This window comes from Mustelus asterias, chromosome 5, assembly GCF_964213995.1.
Source record: "Mustelus asterias chromosome 5, sMusAst1.hap1.1, whole genome shotgun sequence".
Classification (NCBI taxonomy): Eukaryota; Metazoa; Chordata; class Chondrichthyes; order Carcharhiniformes; family Triakidae; genus Mustelus; species Mustelus asterias.
This window is the reverse complement of record NC_135805.1, coordinates 142,267,953-142,274,275: the sequence shown is the minus strand read 5'-3', so window position 1 is coordinate 142,274,275 and position 6,323 is coordinate 142,267,953.

The following is a 6,323-nucleotide window of genomic DNA, read 5'->3' as shown; positions in this document are numbered from 1 at the left end:
TGTGGAATTCACTGCTACAGAATGTAGTTGAGGCCAAAATGTTGTGAGATTTCGAGAAGAAATTAGATATAGCTCTTGGGGCTAAAGGGATCGAGGGATATGGGAGGGATCAGGATGATCACAATGAATGGCAGAGCAGGCTGGAAGGGCCAAATGGTCTGCTCCTGTTTCTAGTTTCTATTGGATCTGGTTCTGCATTAGGAATTGAACCCAGACGGGGGAGCACGCTGCCATTCTGTCAAATTGTCCCTCCAAGTAGTTCACCGACTTGGCCTGAGCTCCGAACTCGGAGATCACAAAACTCGAAGCAGAAATTTCCCATTGCACATTGGGAGTAAAACTCTTCCAGATTTCAGTTAAGGAGCAAAAACCAGAATTTCACCCAAAGCTTTCTCCTATATTCTATCAAGTAAATACCACCCAGCTTGCTGATTGTTGAACTCTGCTCTAAATACTTGGCCAACTTCCCCCTTAATATCTATTGTTACGTTGAACATAGGCTGAGAATGACCGCATCCAGCACTGAGGGGAATTGAAACTTTAAAATAGAGACATGTGCAGAATGCCACATCAATATCTGGATTCTTGAGTCTGGGTTAAACTGGATAAAGAGATCAACCACATTGTGTTGAGGGAGAAGTCCACATCTTGTGTCTATATAAAAATCAATTCACATAACTTTTTAATTATTCATGTGATGCGGACATTGCTGGCAAGGCCAGTGTTTATTGCCCTTGGAAAGGTGGCGATGAATGACCTACTTGAACTGTTGGGTTCCTTGTGTACCTCCATCCACACTACCATTGGAGGTGGAGTTCTGGTTTTTGACTCGGTGTTAAATCTAGAGCGATGAATGCACAATGGGATCAATACAGTGAGATAAATCTGCCCTGGCACTATTTACTTTGCAAGCCGCTTCCTTGAAGTTAAGCCTCACTGTGCAGGGGGACAAAATCCATGGGGCTGAGAACAATTTGGTTTCGCCACTTCCATGAGTTTCAAGGAAAGGTGAAAAGAGACATTTGGAGATCAGGCAGTTCCAGACTGTTCTCTGACCATGTGACTCCATACATCACACAGTAGGCGATGCAACTCTTCAGCCTCGTTAATGCTTTCTCTGATCACCTTCACATTAAACTACAGTGCATACAGACAGGTGACATTCCATCCATTTCTCTTGACGGCCATTGAAAATTTTTTTTTGCTCACCCTTGAAAGTGAAAAATACAATTTAGACATCGGTTAACAAGTCCAAAATTCTCAGTCGTTAATTTGGCCACAGAAGGTCAGAACTGTATGGAACACGCTGTAACCAGCAAGCCTGCATGGTGGAAGCTACACCATTCAAAAGCATCAATGAGCCACCACTATTGCATCATCTTTGGGATTACCATTGACAAGAAACTCAATTGGACTCGCCACATAAACACAGAGGCTACAGGAGCAGGTCAGAGGCTAGGAATATTGTGGTGAATAACTCACCTGCTGACTCCCCAAAGCACCAACTACGAAGTACAAGTTGGGAGTGTGATGGAATACTCCCCACTTCCCTGGATGGGTGCAGCTCCAACAACACTCAAGAACTTGACAAAGCAACCCGCTTGACTGGCACCACATCTACAAACATTCAATCCCTCAATCACCAACACTCAGTAGCAGCAGTGTGTACTATCCACAAGATGCACTGCAGCAGTTCACCAAAAATCCTTAGACAGCACCTTCCAAACCCACAACCGCTTCCAACTAGAAGGACAAGGGTAGCAGATACATCGGGAACACCACCACCTGCAAGTTCCCCTCTAAGCCACTCACCAGCCTTGCTTGCAGATAAATTGCCTTTCCCTCAGTGTCGCTGGGTCAAAATCCTGGAATTCCCTCCCTAACGGCTTTGTGGGTCAACCCACAGTAGATTCAACCTGCAGCGATTCAAGAAGGCAGCTCATCACCACCTTCTCAAGGGCAACTAGGGCTAGGCAATAAATGCTGGCCAGCCAGCGATGCCCACGTCCCACAAATGAATTTTTAAAAACCTATATAATACGACCCTATCAGTTGCAGGGCGAGAGTAGATGAACAAGATGGTTATTTGGGAAGGAAAAGCTGAAGTGTAAAAAATATAACAATTGAAGCCAGGAAGAGACACGGACTCCCAACAGGAACTGGTGCGAACATGTGCAGTCCTTTCATTTATCCTTCATTGGTGCTTCACAAACCTCATGGTTAGACAGGGTGCACATCAGGTTTACTGAACATCACAATAAAAACACACCTCCCCTGCCCCACTCCAACCCCTTGTTGCCGATGAAATATTGGATACAGACACTTCAACCAGTTTATCACACATTTACTCAAGTGTTTTTACTTTATGAGACAAAGGACGATGGTTCAAACCTAACTTTATTAAAAAACTCTCAGGCTGAAGAAACTATTCTTACACAACAGATTAAGTTAACTTTCCCCAAACTAGGCTAATTGCCTAAGAAATAGATAAAGTAAAAGTAAAGTTTATTTATTAGTCAGAAGTAAGGCTTACATTAACACTGCAATGAAGTTACTGTGAAATTCCTCTGGTCGCCACAGTCCGGCGCTTGTTCAGGTTAATGCACCTATTCAGCACGTCTTTCAGACTAGGAGGAAACCGGAGCACCCGGAGGAAACCCACGCAGACACTGGGAGAACGTGCAAACTCCACACCGACTGTGACCCAAGCCGGGAATCAAACCCAGGTCCCTGGCGCTGTGAAGCAGCAGTTCTAACCACTGTGCCGCCCAGCCTGGTGAAATCGACCGGCTGTTAGATTCAATTCACTGTGCTCACGGTGACAGATGAACTTCAGGGTCCTCTTAGCATGAAGGTGGGTCTCACACGCCCTCTTGCATCGTACCAGGTCACAGTAGGTTTGGTGGAGTCTTTGCTGGAGTTTGTCTTGAAAATGGCTGTTCTTATCCTTCCTTCTGTGAATGTTCGCTGGTTTTCGGCCAGTCGGGTGGTGGACCGGGGGGGTTGGGGGCAGTCACAACACCCACCGAGGTTGGGCCAGATCATCCTAATTGTACATATCTCTTTAATAGCAGAGAGTCTGGCTGAAAATAGGGAATACACAATCATAATGTTGTTTGGCTGAGTACCTCCTGGTGGGTTTTGGGCTATAACGACTCTTCCATTGTAAAGTTTCAGCCTCTCTATTCAATATTCTGAATCATAGAATCCCTACAGTACAGAAGGAGGTCATTAGGCCCATCGAGTCTGTACCGACCACAATCCCACCCAGGTAAGAGGTCTGGGTTCTGGTTTCAGGTCATGACTTCCCTATGATGAAGTACCCTTATTGGATAAGCGAGACATTTCTGGTATGTGTCCCTGTTGACTTTTGACCTGTGATAACCTCATGGAAGCAGTTTTTAGCTATATTAATTTTGAAATGTCCAATTTTATGTTGGGCCTAATTTCTCAGGCCTTGTCCATTTGACCACAGTCCTTACCAAAATAAAACATTAATTTGTTTCAGCTTCAAAATTAGAGTTTATTTACGTCACAAGTAAGGCTTACATTAACACTGCAATTAAGTTACTGTGAAATTTCCCTAGTCGCCACATTCCAGCGCCTGTTCGAGTCAATGCACCTAACCAGCACATCTTTCAGACTGTGGGAGGAAACCAGAGCACCCGGAGGAAACCCACGCAGACACGGGGAGAATGTGCAAACTCCACACAGTGACCCAATCCGGGAATCAAATCCACGTCCCTGGCACTGTGAGGCAGCAGTGCTATCCACTGTGCCACCCTGTTATAATTCTTTTAGTGTTTCTTTCAGTGTTGTAATTCTTTTACGTTTAAATGTTAAGATGGTGATCAATGCTGGTGATTGGAGCAGTGCAGTAGGTGCCGGGTGTATTAGGGTGGAGGTACAAAGTGGAATAGTTTGCTATTGCAATTTCCTACCCAGTAACCGGTGCAAAACCAAAGTTGTGAACTGTTCCTTCACTCCCAGCAATTTACAAATAAACCATTTCCGGGTCCCCTTTAATAAAAGGTTAATTAAAGCATAATCACGAACCCCACTCACCCCGGACATTCTCTCTTCCACCTTCTTCCATCAGGAAAAAGATACAAAAGTCTGAGGTCACGTACCAACCGACTCAAGAACAGCTTCTTCCCTGCTGCCATCAGACTTTTGAATGGATCTACCTTATATTAAGCTGATCTTTCTCTACGTCCTAGCTAAGACTGTAACCACATTCTGCACCCTCTCTGTTCCTTTTCCCCATGTACTCTATGAACGGCATGCTTTGGCTAGATAGTGCGCAAGAAACAATACTTTCCACTATCCCAATACTTGTGACAATAAATCAAAATCAGAAACCACAAGTTTATGTAAATGAGGTGACAACAGTTGGCACTGAAGTGCTGGGTCGAATCCTCTTTGGTTCTGCAGTTTATAATAGACAAAAGAATAAGAAGCATAATTTGGTGCATCCACTCTTATAGTTAACGCTATTATACTTTTCAGTGTGGACGGAGAAAGAATGGCTACAACAATGATTTAACACCAAAAGTGGCTTTAAAATGGCTATTCTGGCCGAGAGCTAAGCATGCTGGGAATTTTGGTTAACTTGTAGATTAAAACCGGATGCAGGTTGTAAAGAGGCTCTGGCCTGGGAGCTGCGATCTGAAGCTGGTCTGTGTTGCGATCTGTGTTGGTCAAGTCAGGGAAGTTTTTTACATTAACCGAGACAATGTGACTCCGATTAATGACTGCTATGTATGGGACATGTCAAATGAACTAAGTGTAATGGCTTTGTTCAAAAGTAATTTCATTGGATGTTTGAGCTATGAGATCAGTTTCTGGTGACACAATTGGCTGGATGACAGAGAATCTTCCGGAAGCAAGTGGAAAATTGTGGATAAAAGACATGGGAGTTCTTTGTTTGGCAGCGATTACCCGAAGAGACCAGCCATCGCAAGAAGAAGTGTACCCTGTAGGATGCTTCAGAGAGAACAATAAGATAGATTCGACATCGAGGATATTTCTTGACCAAGGTTTTCCTAAACTCAGTGGTATCTATTTTCAGTTAAATAGTTAAAGTTAATGAATAATTAAAGTTGATGTTCAGTTAAAGTTCAGTAAAGAGTTAATGAGTTGCAACTGTTTATGTTTGAGTTGGTACTAGAAGTGTTAAATTAAGAAATAATTGAATTACTGTCCTTCTTTGTCTCACTAAACTGGAATGTTTGGAAGGTGTTTAAATTAAAGCTGTATAACATCTGATATTAATTGGAGCAACGTACATTTCCTGGTTTTATTTTATTCCAGACTTCAAACCTGACACATCCAGTGCACCAAATATAAAGCAGTGCTTCCTTCTATATGGGAGACGGAGGTGGTTTGAACTTTGGAAATTCACTTCTCAGCCACCATGTGATAGAGCTGGGAACTGCAACATGGTGCTGGCAAAATAAATGGAGAAAGTTGATAGTGAAATATGATGAAATGCTAACAAGTAGAAGCGAGATTTGTGGGCAGGCGGTGTATTCGAGAGGATAAGTAATAGGGTACATTTAGTCAATCATTCCTGTTAGGATCCTTAACCAAACCCTGGGACGTGGGAGGACATCAGGTTAGGGACTATTAATGTTTTGTTTAAAAGTAGATAAAGGTTGAGATTTAAAACACCTGCTTTTGGAATACGGTTCCACGGGTCCTGAACAAACAAAAGCAAACATTTTCTATATAAGTTCAGAAAGATAAAACTATTTACAATGTGTATCTAACGTTTTAACATTCAGGGTATAAGCTACATGTGAATTAACAGACAAACTGTGGCCGGACACACTCCCCAAAGCTTGCTCCCACTCGGGGGCTTTAACAATGACACACCTCACAGTCTCGTCTTCCAAGATTCCCTCTCCCTGGAATCCCGAGTACACTCAAACACTGGCTCATAAGCACACTTTCAGATCTATGGCTATGCCAAGCAGAACACCTCTGCTCCAAAGGAAGTACCTTTGCAGCCCACAGTATGGAGTCAGTCTGCTAACTGCAACTCTTTCTTCAGTCCAGAGCCTATTGCTTTGCTCCTTTAAATCTACTCGATGGGGCCTATTCCTGTCTCTGTGTCTGTGGCACTTCTAACTGGCAGACTGCCTGAAACTGACTGACTCTTCACTGACCCTTGAACTGATTTGGGGACCTATCAAAACACTCCCACAGGGTCTCACATTAAGATAAAAGGCAAAGTATTGCAAATGCTGAAATCAAAGACAGAATATGAGCTAATATTTCCTGGACATCTAGACTCAAAACGTTGGCTCCATTCTCTCTCC